The following is a 15073-nucleotide window of genomic DNA, read 5'->3' on the forward strand; positions in this document are numbered from 1 at the left end:
ATTGTTGCAGTGTACTGATGAAATGTTTACTAAAGTACAAATAAAAAAGCAATCATTCTCTTTTTTTTTTACAATTATGCCAACATAACAGTAATGAATATTAAACAAATTAAATTTATATAAGTTTTCAAAAAAAAAAAAAAAATTAAAAGGAAAATAAATGTAGAAATCAAAACACATTTCTCAATTTGCTTTTCTTATTTATTTTACAATTATGCTAACAGAACAGTAATGAATATTAAATGAAGTTTTCAAACAATAAATTAAAAAGGTAAAAGTAAAAGTTAAATAGGATTAAAAAATCAAGTTAAATAAAATAATGTTAGACACAAATATTAACAATAGTGAACTATATTTTAACAACTATATACACACAACAATAAATAAAAATATACAGTGTATACATTATTTGGGAGAAGGTTCTCCGCATTTACTCTAACCACTTTTCTTTTGTAATGTTCTCAGTCTGTGGACAGTATATACACCTTGCCCCTGTACTGGTTATGTCCCGTTGCACTGGTTTTGAATTGTCCACACTTCCTGCAAGTGTTTGCCTTGTAGGGTCTCTTGGGCATGGTTTGTGGAGCTGGTTGAGAATTGGTGCTCTGCACAATAGGCTGTAACAGTGGCATCCTATGGACCGCTGACAGTCTCTGAACCATTTGCAGACCCTGGAACACTGGCACACCCTGAAACATCGACAAAAATATGGTTTTCTGGTATAAAAAAAAAATTGAACAAGTTTAATAATTCGTACAGAATGGAACGTGAAAAGTGTCTTCATAGAATACTTTATGGATTATGCCATTACTTACAGAGACAGTACTGCTTGGTATAGAGGCACAAGACACTGCTGCGCTGGGTTGGTCTTCAACCTGAGAAGGTCTCCTGACCACACTAAGATTTGGCTTTGCTGCAGCAATGTGAGAGCCAGTAAATCTTGGTTTGGTAAATCAAAAATGTGAGAAGACAGAATGTGTTATAATAGCAAGAATTACGAAGAATTAATTAATATTACTATTTTAAGTAAATGCAGGTTTTTAAAAACATTTCTTTCTGAATAGAAGTGTCATCCATATTTATTAGCAGTATTGACTCCTGAAATTACTACAAAGTATTTGCATGATGGAATAATTGTTAATATGTGTACAGTTAATAATAGCCAGCGTCTATGTGGTATGTTACCTGAGATTGAGAAAGAAAGATAATGTAGCTTTAACACATGAGAAGTATTGAGAGAGATGCCATGAGGGACATGAGTCTAGTCTCAAGAGAGAAAGCAGACAGGTTACATTCTACATTTATCCTTGACCATGTGACTTAAACCAAATCTGAGATATTCAAACTGACCATTCAGCAGACAACAGGTGCCCCCACTGTACAAGAGGGGTGACAATTAGTAGGTCTCAGCCAGCATCTCATAGCATTCTTGCTTTTTCTTTTTTTCTTCATCTTACGTTCTGAACTTTCTTGAATTTTAATTGAGCACATTCTTAAGTGGTATTATTAAAAAAGTTAAATAGTAATTCTTACCATTGAAAATTGTGTTGCAACTCTTGCTTCCACAGGTGCAGTAGGCTGGGGCCGGGGCAGGGGCATGGGATGAGGCTGGGAGTCAGGCTGACTCTGCTCCATGGCCTTCTTTGCTGTTTCAGCAGCATGAGGTTCTTCCACCACCCTTTGTGCTGGTCCAGTAGAGGCTTAAGACGACAAAAAAAAAAAAAAAAAAACCTTAATACATAATTCAGAAAGAAAACTTTTCAGTAAATACACTAATGATACTAATAAAAAACATGCATTTCAGCACACCTCCAAGCAAGGTTGTTTGGCCACGAGACAGCATCTGACATTTCTCTATCTGTAAGCATTATAACAAATATAATGCACAATACAAGTGAGTCCCTTAAGAGAGCATAAAATACTTCATTAAATTCATATATTTATTCATTCATTCATTCATTCATTTCTAGGACACAAGTCACATTTATCTTATATATAATGTTACAACTGGTCTCTCTATTTAGAGGAGAAAGATACAAGACAGGAACATTTCTTAAAATACCTGCAACATTACATAAATGTCTATAAACAATTATTACACACTCTGGTTTGCACTGTTGAAAGCCATAACATACCACAACCATCACATTACATCGTTCAAATGAATGGGACCAGGTAAATGTTTGTTTTGAAGCCTGATGTGTTGTTCTCTTATGCAAATACACTAAACCAAGATACTAAAAATGTTCGATTACGATTATTTTTTCTTTTTATACATCTATAATGCAAAGGTAACAAACACTCACCAATTGATAAATCTCGTACCACTTTTTATGTCGAACTACGCGACAATGACCCTTGTCATAGGTCACGAACTTGAGTAATTAACCTTTTTTACCTCTGACACGCCCCCTGAGGATGATGTCATTCTTTCGTACACCTTCGGCACGGTTCGGCAACTTGATTGACACCTGACTAGAAGCGCTGACCCCTCCACCTAGCGGTGAGACGCGGAAACGTGCCGTCGAAATCCCCCTGCTCTCTGATTGGTCAAATGTCACGAATGTCAAGATAATGTTATAAATTGCGCTTTTTGATTGGCTGGAAATGTTAAGGCGCTTCGACGCGATTGGTCCAAATGTCATAGCGCTTCGATGCGATTGGCTGCGCAGTTCGACATTGCTCAACATTTCTGAAATTATGTCGGACTATCCTTCGTCAGCTAGCGCTCAGGTCGCAGTCTCCCCTGGAGGCGTGGGTTCGAATCCCACTTCTGACAGACCTATCCTTTGGCTGCAGACAGAGACTTCAGTCTTCTGCCATGTTGGGCCAGCAGGGCGTTAACTTTGACAAAACAACGCATTAGGCAGATGCTAGTATTAATTGGGCAGGCGTTGAAGGCAAGGATGAGTTTTTAGACACTTTTTGAAAATGGTTAAAGCCTCCGCTGCTCGAATTGAGATAGGCAAGCAGATCCACCAGCATAGGTCTGAACCAGCGACTTTAGGTATGTTGCTGCAGAGCCAGTGGTTATCTTGTAGGCAAACATCAGTACCTTGAATCTGATGCGAACAGCTATTGGTAGCCAGTGCAAAATTATGAAGAGAGGTGTGACGTGGGCTTTCTTTGGCTCGTTGAAGACCACTCTCGCTGCTGCATCCTGGATCAGTTGCAGAGGCTTGATAGTACGTGCCGGAAGACCCGCCAAGGGAGCGTAACAGTAGTCCGGTCTGGAGAAAACAGAGAGCTTGGACAAGGAGTTGTGTGGCCTGCTCTGATCGGAAGGGTCTAATCTTCCGAACGTTGTACAAGGCAAATCTTCAGGACCGGGCCAGTGCAGCAATATGGCCTTTGAAACTTCACAAAACCTCAGGAGGACGTGGCCACGTGTTACATGAATATGAGAGGGATGCTATTACTGCCTTCGTGTAGCATTAGCCAGCATGAATGCAGAATTTTGACTTCATTGTAAATAAAAGGATTGCACGGGCCTACACGCAATGTCGCTGATTGAGATTCAGGGAATTTACCTGGAACCTCACAGTTTTCCACAAAGCATCATTTCACCTGCCCTGAAGAGGAGCTGTGGCCTTTTGCCCCCAGGAGACACAGGGAAACCCACACGAAAGGGGACAGAGAACACCACTCTGTCTTTCTGAGCCACGGGTGTCAAACTCAGTCCCCTGCAGAGTTTAGATTCAAGCCTGATTGAACACACCTGATCCAACCAATCATGCCCTTCAGGCTCATTTGAAAACTACACGCCATGTGTGTTTGAGAAGGGTTGGAACAACACTCTACAGGGCTCGGGCCCTAAAGGAATTTAGTTTGATACCCCTGGTCTAAGCTCTCTCAGTTATCAGAAAAAAGCACCACCCTGCCCCGTGTGAGGCTCGAACTCACGACCTTCAGATTATGAGACTGACGCGCTGCCTAACTGCGCCAACGAGGCCCGTGGGCTAGAGGGGGCCCGAACAGAGATAAAGTAGCTTCTAGGTCCCCGGTTTCAGGTGTGGCTCGAACAGGCCATCTCTAGCCAGGCAAGGGTGTCAGGATGGCCGAGCGGTCTAAGGCGCTGCGTTCAAGCTGGGGAACAATAGTCCGTCAAAGACGGGGAAGAAGGGAAGAAAAGAGGGAAGGAAGAAAAAGAGAAGGGGAAGAAGAGAAAGAAAAAATGAAGAAAAGAAAGGGTCAAATTTGACGTTCAAAGACGGATCTTCCTTAGCATGCGCGCAGTGATACATCTTCCGGTTTCTTCTTGCGGTAAATTCGCGCATTTATATTACACTGTTTTCTATTGCAGGTGCTCCCCTCGACCCGGGTTCGAATCCAGCTAAAGACAACTTTTTGTTTTATTGTTAATTGCTTTAAATAAATGAAGTTTCAAGGTTAATTAAATGTATATATGTGCTTGTTTGATATTTTTTTTCATTACATTTTAATACACCAATGGAAATGTGTTTTGTTATTATTAGTTATTTAGTAGTTGTTGTATTATTTTTTATTCTGATTAAGCATGTTATTGTGTGTAGTTGTATTCATATTTATTTTAAGCATGTTATTAGTTGTGATTTTATTGATATTAAATCAGATTTTTTTTTAAGGTTACATTCATTCAAGACACCTTTAAATCTGTCATTTTTAATTAAAACAGGATGCAAAAATAGTCATTATTATGCTTAAAAATGTCTGTGACAAATGACAAAGTGCAAATTATCTTTTTATAGGAATACGTTCTATTGTTGCAGTGTACTGATGAAATGTTTACTAAAGTACAAATAAAAAAGCAATCATTCTCTTTTTTTTTTACAATTATGCCAACATAACAGTAATGAATATTAAACAAATTAAATTTATATAAGTTTTCAAAAAAAAAAAAAAATTAAAAGGAAATAAAAGGAAAATAAATGTAGAAATCAAAACACATTTCTCAATTTGCTTTTCTTATTTATTTTACAATTATGCTAACAGAACAGTAATGAATATTAAATGAAGTTTTCAAACAATAAATTAAAAAGGTAAAAGTAAAAGTTAAATAGGATTAAAAAATCAAGTTAAATAAAATAATGTTAGACACAAATATTAACAATAGTGAACTATATTTTAACAACTATATACACACAACAATAAATAAAAATATACAGTGTATACATTATTTGGGAGAAGGTTCTCCGCATTTACTCTAACCACTTTTCTTTTGTAATGTTCTCAGTCTGTGGACAGTATATACACCTTGCCCCTGTACTGGTTATGTCCCGTTGCACTGGTTTTGAATTGTCCACACTTCCTGCAAGTGTTTGCCTTGTAGGGTCTCTTGGGCATGGTTTGTGGAGCTGGTTGAGAATTGGTGCTCTGCACAATAGGCTGTAACAGTGGCATCCTATGGACCGCTGACAGACCTATGGACCTCTGAACCATTTGCAGACCCTGGAACACTGGCACACCCTGAAACATCGACAAAAATATGGTTTTCTGGTATAAAAAAAAAATTGAACAAGTTTAATAATTCGTACAGAATGGAACGTGAAAAGTGTCTTCATAGAATACTTTATGGATTATGCCATTACTTACAGAGACAGTACTGCTTGGTATAGAGGCACAAGACACTGCTGATGGAATAATTGTTAATATGTGTACAGTTAATAATAGCCAGTGTCTATGTGGTATGTTACCTGAGATTGAGAAAGAAAGATAATGTAGCTTTAACACATGAGAAGTATTGAGAGAGATGCCATGAGGGACATGAGTCTAGTCTCAAGAGAGAAAGCAGACAGGTTACATTCTACATTTATCCTTGACCATGTGACTTAAACCAAATCTGAGATATTCAAACTGACCATTCAGCAGACAACAGGTGCCCCCACTGTACAAGAGGGGTGACAATTAGTAGGTCTCAGCCAGCATCTCATAGCATTCTTGCTTTTTCTTTTTTTCTTCATCTTACGTTCTGAACTTTCTTGAATTTTAATTGAGCACATTCTTAAGTGGTATTATTAAAAAAGTTAAATAGTAATTCTTACCATTGAAAATTGTGTTGCAACTCTTGCTTCCACAGGTGCAGTAGGCTGGGGCCGGGGCAGGGGCATGGGATGAGGCTGGGAGTCAGGCTGACTCTGCTCCATGGCCTTCTTTGCTGTTTCAGCAGCATGAGGTTCTTCCACCACCCTTTGTGCTGGTCCAGTAGAGGCTTAAGACGACAAAAAAAAAAAAAAAAAAACCCTTAATACATAATTCAGAAAGAAAACTTTTCAGTAAATACACTAATGATACTAATAAAAAACATGCATTTCAGCACACCTCCAAGCAAGGTTGTTTGGCCACGAGACAGCATCTGACATTTCTCTATCTGTAAGCATTATAACAAATATAATGCACAATACAAGTGAGTCCCTTAAGAGAGCATAAAATACTTCATTAAATTCATATATTTATTCATTCATTCATTCATTCATTCATTCATTTCTAGGACACAAGTCACATTTATCTTATATATAATGTTACAACTGGTCTCTCTATTTAGAGGAGAAAGATACAAGACAGGAACATTTCTTAAAATACCTGCAACATTACATAAATGTCTATAAACAATTATTACACACTCTGGTTTGCACTGTTGAAAGCCATAACATACCACAACCCATCACATAACATCGTTCAAATGAATGGGACCAGGTAAATGTTTGTTTTGAAGCCTGATGTGTTGTTCTCTTATGCAAATACACTAAACCAAGATACTAAAAATGTTCGATTACGATTATTTTTTCTTTTTATACATCTATAATGCAAAGGTAACAAACACTCACCAATTGATAAATCTCGTACCACTTTTTATGTCGAACTACGCGACAATGACCCTTGTCATAGGTCACGAACTTGAGTAATTAACCTTTTTTACCTCTGACACGCCCCCTGGAGATGATGTCATTCTTTCGTACACCTTCGGCACGTTTCGGCAACTTGATTGACACCTGACTTGAAGAGCTGACCCCTCCACCTAGCGGTGATACGCGGAAACGTGCAGCCGGCATCCCCTTGCTCTCTGATTGGCCAAATGTCACGAATTTCAAGAGAATGTTATGAATTGCGCTTTTTGATTGGCTGGAAATGTTAAGGCGCTTCGACGCGATTGGTCCAAATGTCATAGCGCTTCGATGCGATTGGCTGCGCAGTTCGACATTGCTCAACATTTCTGAAATTATGTCGGACTATCCTTCGTCAGCTAGCGCTCAGGTCGCAGTCTCCCCTGGAGGCGTGGGTTCGAATCCCACTTCTGACAGACCTATCCTTTGGCTGCAGACAGAGACTTCAGTCTTCTGCCATGTTGGGCCAGCAGGGCGTTAACTTTGACAAAACAACGCATTAGGCAGATGCTAGTATTAATTGGGCAGGCGTTGAAGGCAAGGATGACTTTTTAGACACTTTTTGAAAATGGTTAAAGCCTCCGCTGCTCGAATTGAGATAGGCAAGCAGATCCACCAGCATAGGTCTGAACCAGCGACTTTAGGTATGTTGCTGCAGAGCCAGTGGTTATCTTGTAGGCAAACATCAGTACCTTGAATCTGATGCGAACAGCTATTGGTAGCCAGTGCAAAATTATGAAGAGAGGTGTGACGTGGGCTTTCTTTGAAGACCACTCGTTGAAGACCACTCTCGCTGCTGCATCCTGGATCAGTTGCAGAGGCTTGATAGTACGTGCCGGAAGACCCGCCAAGGGAGCGTAACAGTAGTCCGGTCTGGAGAAAACAGAAAGCTTGGACAAGGAGTTGTGTGGCCTGCTCTGATCGGAAGGGTCTAATCTTCCGAACGTTGTACAAGGCAAATCTTCAGGACCGGGCCAGTGCAGCAATATGGCCTTTGAAACTTCACAAAACCTCAGGAGGACGTGGCCACGTGTTACATGAATATGAGAGGGATGCTATTACTGCCTTCGTGTAGCATTAGCCAGCATGAATGCAGAATTTTGACTTCATTGTAAATAAAAGGATTGCACGGGCCTACACGCAATGTCGCTGATTGAGATTCAGGGAATTTACCTGGAACCTCACAGTTTTCCACAAAGCATCATTTCACCTGCCCTGAAGAGGAGCTGTGGCCTTTTGCCCCCAGGAGACACAGGGAAACCCACACGAAAGGGGACAGAGAACACCACTCTGTCTTTCTGAGCCACGGGTGTCAAACTCAGTCCCCTGCAGAGTTTAGATTCAAGCCTGATTGAACACACCTGATCCAACCAATCATGCCCTTCAGGCTCATTTGAAAACTACACGCCATGTGTGTTTGAGAAGGGTTGGAACAACACTCTACAGGGCTCGGGCCCTAAAGGAATTTAGTTTGATACCCCTGGTCTAAGCTCTCTCAGTTATCAGAAAAAAGCACCACCCTGCCCCGTGTGAGGCTCGAACTCACGACCTTCAGATTATGAGACTGACGCGCTGCCTAACTGCGCCAACGAGGCCCGTGGGCTATAGGGGGCCCGAACAGAGATAAAGTAGCTTCTAGGTCCCCGGTTTCAGGTGTGGCTCGAACAGGCCATCTCTAGCCAGGCAAGGGTGTCAGGATGGCCGAGCGGTCTAAGGCGCTGCGTTCAGGTCGCAGTCTCCCCTGGAGGCGTGGGTTCGAATCCCACTTCTGACAGACCTATCCTTTGGCTGCAGACAGAGACTTCAGTCTTCTGCCATGTTGGGCCAGCAGGGCGTTAACTTTGACAAAACAACGCATTAGGCAGATGCTAGTATTAATTGGGCAGGCGTTGAAGGCAAGGATGAGTTTTTAGACACTTTTTGAAAATGGTTAAAGCCTCCGCTGCTCGAATTGAGATAGGCAAGCAGATCCACCAGCATAGGTCTGAACCAGCGACTTTAGGTATGTTGCTGCAGAGCCAGTGGTTATCTTGTAGGCAAACATCAGTACCTTGAATCTGATGCGAACAGCTATTGGTAGCCAGTGCAAAATTATGAAGAGAGGTGTGACGTGGGCTTTCTTTGGCTCGTTGAAGACCACTCTCGCTGCTGCATCCTGGATCAGTTGCAGAGGCTTGATAGTACGTGCCGGAAGACCCGCCAAGGGAGCGTAACAGTAGTCCGGTCTGGAGAAAACAGAGAGCTTGGACAAGGAGTTGTGTGGCCTGCTCTGATCGGAAGGGTCTAATCTTCCGAACGTTGTACAAGGCAAATCTTCAGGACCGGGCCAGTGCAGCAATATGGCCTTTGAAACTTCACAAAACCTCAGGAGGACGTGGCCACGTGTTACATGAATATGAGAGGGATGCTATTACTGCCTTCATGTAGCATTAGCCAGCATGAATGCAGAATTTTGACTTCATTGTAAATAAAAGGATTGCACGGGCCTACACGCAATGTCGCTGATTGAGATTCAGGGAATTTACCTGGAACCTCACAGTTTTCCACAAAGCATCATTTCACCTGCCCTGAAGAGGAGCTGTGGCCTTTTGCCCCCAGGAGACACAGGGAAACCCACACGAAAGGGGACAGAGAACACCACTCTGTCTTTCTGAGCCACGGGTGTCAAACTCAGTCCCCTGCAGAGTTTAGATTCAAGCCTGATTGAACACACCTGATCCAACCAATCATGCCCTTCAGGCTCATTTGAAAACTACACGCCTTGTGTGTTTGAGAAGGGTTGGAACAACACTCTACAGGGCTCGGGCCCTAAAGGAATTTAGTTTGATACCCCTGGTCTAAGCTCTCTCAGTTATCAGAAGAAAGCACCACCCTGCCCCGTGTGAGGCTCGAACTCACGACCTTCAGATTATGAGACTGACGCGCTGCCTAACTGCGCCAACGAGGCCCGTGGGCTAGAGGGGGCCCGAACAGAGATAAAGTAGCTTCTAGGTCCCCGGTTTCAGGTGTGGCTCGAACAGGCCATCTCTAACCAGGCAAGGGTGTCAGGATGGCCGAGCGGTCTAAGGCGCTGCGCTCAAGCTGGGGAACAATAGTCCGTCAAAGACGGGGAAGAAGGGAAGAAAAGAGGGAAGGAAGAAAAAGAGAAGGGGAAGAAGAGAAAGAAAAAATGAAGAAAAGAAAGGGTGAAATTTGATGTTCAAAGACGGATCTTCCTTAGCATGCGCGCAGTGATACATCTTCCGGTTTCTTCTTGCGGTAAATTCGCGCATTTATATTACACTGTTTTCTATTGCAGGTGCTCCCCTCGACCTGGGTTCGAATCCAGCTAAAGACAACTTTTTGTTTTATTGTTAATTGCTTTAAATAAATGAAGTTTCAAGGTTAATTAAATGTATATATGTGCTTGTTTGATATTTTTTTATTACATTTTAATACACCAATGGAAATGTGTTTTGTTATTATTAGTTATTTAGTAGTTGTTGTATTATTTTTGTTATTAAGCATGTTATTATGTGTAGTTGTATTCATATTTATTTTAAGCATGTTATTAGTTGTGATTTTATTGATATTAAATCAGATTTTTTTTAAGGTTACATTCATTCAAGACACCTTTAAATCTGTCATTTTTAATTAAAAAAGGATGCAAAAATAGTCATTATTATGCTTAAAAATGTCTGTGACAAATGACAAAGTGCAAATTATCTTTTTATAGGAATACGTTCTATTGTTGCAGTGTACTGATGAAATGTTTACTAAAGTACAAATAAAAAAGCAATCATTCTCTTTTTTTTTTTTTTTTACAATTATGCCAACATAACAGTAATGAATATTAAACAAATTAAATTTATATAAGTTTTCAAAAAAAAAAAATTAAAAGGGAAATAAAAGGAAAATAAATGTAGAAATCAAAACACATTTCTCAATTTGTTTTTTTATTTATTTTACAATTATGCTAACAGAAAAGTAATGAATATTAAATGAAGTTTTCAAACAATAAATTAAAAAGGTAAAAGTAAAAGTTAAATAGGATTAAAAAAGCAAGTTAAATAAAATAATGTTAGACACAAATATTAACAATAGTGAACTATATTTAAACAACTATATACACACAACAATAAATAAAAATATACAGTGTATACATTATTTGGGAGAAGGTTCTCCGGATTTACTCTAACCACTTTTCTTTTGTAATGTTCTCAGTCTGTGGACAGTATATACACCTTGCCCCTGTACTGGCTATGTCCCGTTGCACTGGTTTTGAATTTTCCACACTTCCTGCAAGTGTTTGCCTTGTAGGGTCTCTTGGGCATGGTTTGTGGAGCTGGTTGTGAATTGGTGCTCTGCAAAATAGGCTGTAACAGTGGCATCCTATGGACCGCTGACAGTCTTTGAACCATTTGTAGACCCTGGAACACTGGCACACCCTGAAACATCGACAAAAATATGGTTTTCTGGTATTAAAAGAAAAATTGAACAAGTTTAATAATTCGTACAGAATGGAATGTGAAAAGTGCCTTTATAGAATACTTTATACATTATGCCATTACTTACAGAGACAGTACTGCTTGGTATAGAGGCACAAGACACTGCTGCGCTGGGTTGGTCTTCAACCTGAGAAGGTCTCCTGACCACACTAAGATTTGGCTTTGCTGCAGCAATGTGAGAGCCAGTAAATCTTGGTTTGGTAAATCAAAAATGTGAGAAGACAGAATGTGTTATAATAGCAAGAATTACGATTTATATTAATATTACTATTTTAAGTAAATGCAGGTTTTTAAAAACATTTCTTTCTGAATAGAAGTGTCATCCATATTTATTAGCAGTATTGACTCCTGAAATTACTACAAAGTATTTGCATGATGGAATAATTGTTAATGTGTACAGTTAATAATAGCCAGCATCTATGTGGTATGTTACCTGAGATTGAGAAAGAAAGATAATGTAGCTTTAACACATGAGAAGTATTGAGAGGGATGCCATGAGGGACATGAGTCTAGTCTCAAGAGAGAAAGCAAACAGGTTACATTCTACATTTATCCTTGACCATGTGACTTAAACCAAATCTGAGATATTCAAACTGACCATTCAGCAGACAACAGGTGCCCCCACTGTACAAGAGGGGTGACAATTAGTAGGTCTCAGCCAGCATCTCATAGCATTCTTGCTTTTTCTTTTTTTCTTCATCTTACGTTCTGAACTTTCTTGAATTTTAATTGAGCACATTCTTAAGTGGTATTATTAAAAAAGTTAAATAGTAATTCTTACCATTGAAAATTGTGTTGCAACTCTTGCTTCCACAGGTGCAGTAGGCTGGGGCCGGGGCAGGGGCATGGGATGAGGCTGGGGGTCAGGCTGACTCTGCTCCATGGCCTTCTTTGCTGTTTCAGCAGCATGAGGTTCTTCCACCACCCCTTGTGCTGGTCCAGTAGAGGCTTAAGACGACAAAAAAAACCCTTAATACATAATTCAGAAAGAAACCTTTTCAGTAAATATACTAATGATACTAATAAAAAACATGCATTTCAGCACACCTCCAAGCAAGGTTGTTTGGCCACGAGACAGCATCTGACATTTCTCTATCTGTAAGCATTATAACAAATATAATGCACAATACAAGTGAGTCCCTTAAGAGAGCATAAAATACTTCATTAAATTCATATATTTATTCATTCATTCATTCATTTCTAGGACACAAGTCACATTTATCTTATATATAATGTTACAACTGGTATCTCTATTTAGAGGAGAAAGATACAAGACAGGAACATTTCTTAAAATACCTGCAACATTACATAAATGTCTATAAACAATTATTACACACTCTGGTTTGCACTGTTGAAAGCCATAACATAACACAACCATCACATTACATCGTTCAAATGAATGGGACCAGGTAAATGTTTGTTCTGAACCCTGATGTGTTGTTCTCTTATGCAAATACACTAAACCAAGATACTAATAATGTTCGATTACGATTATTTTTTATTTTTATACATCTATAATGCAAAGGTAACAAACACTCACCCATTGACAAATCTCGTACCACTTTTTATGTCGAACTACGCCACAATGACCCTTGTCATAGGTCACAAACTTGAGTAATTAACCTTTTTTACCTCTGACACGCCCCCTGAGGATGATGTCATTCTTTCGTACACCTTCGGCACGGTTCGGCAACTTGATTGACACCTGACTAGAAGCGCTGACCCCTCCACCTAGCGGTGAGACGCGGAAACGTGCCGTCGAAATCCCCCTGCTCTCTGATTGGTCAAATGTCACGAATGTCAAGATAATGTTATAAATTGCGCTTTTTGATTGGCTGGAAATGTTAAGGCGCTTCGACGCGATTGGTCCAAATGTCATAGCGCTTCGATGCGATTGGCTGCGCAGTTCGACATTGCTCAACATTTCTGAAATTATGTCGGACTATCCTTCGTCAGCTAGCGCGCCATGTGTGTTTGAGAAGGGTTGGAACAACACTCTACAGGGCTCGGGCCCTAAAGGAATTTAGTTTGATACCCCTGGTCTAAGCTCTCTCAGTTATCAGAAAAAAGCACCACCCTGCCCCGTGTGAGGCTCGAACTCACGACCTTCAGATTATGAGACTGACGCGCTGCCTAACTGCGCCAACGAGGCCCGTGGGCTATAGGGGGCCCGAACAGAGATAAAGTAGCTTCTAGGTCCCCGGTTTCAGGTGTGGCTCGAACAGGCCATCTCTAGCCAGGCAAGGGTGTCAGGATGGCCGAGCGGTCTAAGGCGCTGCGTTCAGGTCGCAGTCTCCCCTGGAGGCGTGGGTTCGAATCCCACTTCTGACAGACCTATCCTTTGGCTGCAGACAGAGACTTCAGTCTTCTGCCATGTTGGGCCAGCAGGGCGTTAACTTTGACAAAACAACGCATTAGGCAGATGCTAGTATTAATTGGGCAGGCGTTGAAGGCAAGGATGAGTTTTTAGACACTTTTTGAAAATGGTTAAAGCCTCCGCTGCTCGAATTGAGATAGGCAAGCAGATCCACCAGCATAGGTCTGAACCAGCGACTTTAGGTATGTTGCTGCAGAGCCAGTGGTTATCTTGTAGGCAAACATCAGTACCTTGAATCTGATGCGAACAGCTATTGGTAGCCAGTGCAAAATTATGAAGAGAGGTGTGACGTGGGCTTTCTTTGGCTCGTTGAAGACCACTCTCGCTGCTGCATCCTGGATCAGTTGCAGAGGCTTGATAGTACGTGCCGGAAGACCCGCCAAGGGAGCGTAACAGTAGTCCGGTCTGGAGAAAACAGAGAGCTTGGACAAGGAGTTGTGTGGCCTGCTCTGATCGGAAGGGTCTAATCTTCCGAACGTTGTACAAGGCAAATCTTCAGGACCGGGCCAGTGCAGCAATATGGCCTTTGAAACTTCACAAAACCTCAGGAGGACGTGGCCACGTGTTACATGAATATGAGAGGGATGCTATTACTGCCTTCATGTAGCATTAGCCAGCATGAATGCAGAATTTTGACTTCATTGTAAATAAAAGGATTGCACGGGCCTACACGCAATGTCGCTGATTGAGATTCAGGGAATTTACCTGGAACCTCACAGTTTTCCACAAAGCATCATTTCACCTGCCCTGAAGAGGAGCTGTGGCCTTTTGCCCCCAGGAGACACAGGGAAACCCACACGAAAGGGGACAGAGAACACCACTCTGTCTTTCTGAGCCACGGGTGTCAAACTCAGTCCCCTGCAGAGTTTAGATTCAAGCCTGATTGAACACACCTGATCCAACCAATCATGCCCTTCAGGCTCATTTGAAAACTACACGCCTTGTGTGTTTGAGAAGGGTTGGAACAACACTCTACAGGGCTCGGGCCCTAAAGGAATTTAGTTTGATACCCCTGGTCTAAGCTCTCTCAGTTATCAGAAGAAAGCACCACCCTGCCCCGTGTGAGGCTCGAACTCACGACCTTCAGATTATGAGACTGACGCGCTGCCTAACTGCGCCAACGAGGCCCGTGGGCTAGAGGGGGCCCGAACAGAGATAAAGTAGCTTCTAGGTCCCCGGTTTCAGGTGTGGCTCGAACAGGCCATCTCTAACCAGGCAAGGGTGTCAGGATGGCCGAGCGGTCTAAGGCGCTGCGCTCAAGCTGGGGAACAATAGTCCGTCAAAGACGGGGAAGAAGGGAAGAAAAGAGGGAAGGAAGAAAAAGAGAAGGGGAAGAAGAGAAAGAAAAA

The 15073-nt window shown here is 41.4% G+C and overlaps 1 long non-coding RNA gene and 7 other non-coding genes across 12 annotated transcripts in view; 2 read left to right on the top strand and 6 right to left on the bottom strand.

The window, feature by feature from the left end:
* The window catches only part of LOC127970082 (uncharacterized), a 32323-nt gene that overhangs the window by 13972 nt on the left and 3278 nt on the right, over window positions 1-15073 (bottom strand). For 2 of the 5 annotated variants that reach the window (XR_008156513.1, XR_008156515.1), the window contains exon 2: window positions 816-1700. This is a non-coding gene — a long non-coding RNA (uncharacterized LOC127970082). Of the gene's footprint in view, window positions 1-815; window positions 1701-1809; window positions 1943-6297; window positions 6431-12394; window positions 13302-15073 lie in introns of those variants that run through there. The other 3 variants (XR_008156516.1, XR_008156520.1, XR_008156518.1) reach the window with 3 other exon arrangements.
* On the bottom strand, window positions 3879-3952 carry trnam-cau (transfer RNA methionine (anticodon CAU)). Its single transcript has one exon. It is a non-coding gene; the product is annotated as a tRNA-Met (tRNA).
* trnam-cau (transfer RNA methionine (anticodon CAU)) lies at window positions 8382-8455 on the bottom strand. Its single transcript has one exon. It is a non-coding gene; the product is annotated as a tRNA-Met (tRNA).
* On the top strand, window positions 8552-8634 carry trnal-cag (transfer RNA leucine (anticodon CAG)). Its single transcript has one exon. It is a non-coding gene; the product is annotated as a tRNA-Leu (tRNA).
* trnam-cau (transfer RNA methionine (anticodon CAU)) lies at window positions 9734-9807 on the bottom strand. The gene has a single exon. It is a non-coding gene; the product is annotated as a tRNA-Met (tRNA).
* Window positions 13426-13499, bottom strand: trnam-cau (transfer RNA methionine (anticodon CAU)). The gene has a single exon. It is a non-coding gene; the product is annotated as a tRNA-Met (tRNA).
* trnal-cag (transfer RNA leucine (anticodon CAG)) lies at window positions 13596-13678 on the top strand. The gene has a single exon. It is a non-coding gene; the product is annotated as a tRNA-Leu (tRNA).
* trnam-cau (transfer RNA methionine (anticodon CAU)) lies at window positions 14778-14851 on the bottom strand. The gene has a single exon. It is a non-coding gene; the product is annotated as a tRNA-Met (tRNA).

This window comes from Carassius gibelio, chromosome A4 (genome assembly GCF_023724105.1).
Source record: "Carassius gibelio isolate Cgi1373 ecotype wild population from Czech Republic chromosome A4, carGib1.2-hapl.c, whole genome shotgun sequence".
NCBI classification, from domain to species: Eukaryota; Metazoa; Chordata; class Actinopteri; order Cypriniformes; family Cyprinidae; genus Carassius; species Carassius gibelio.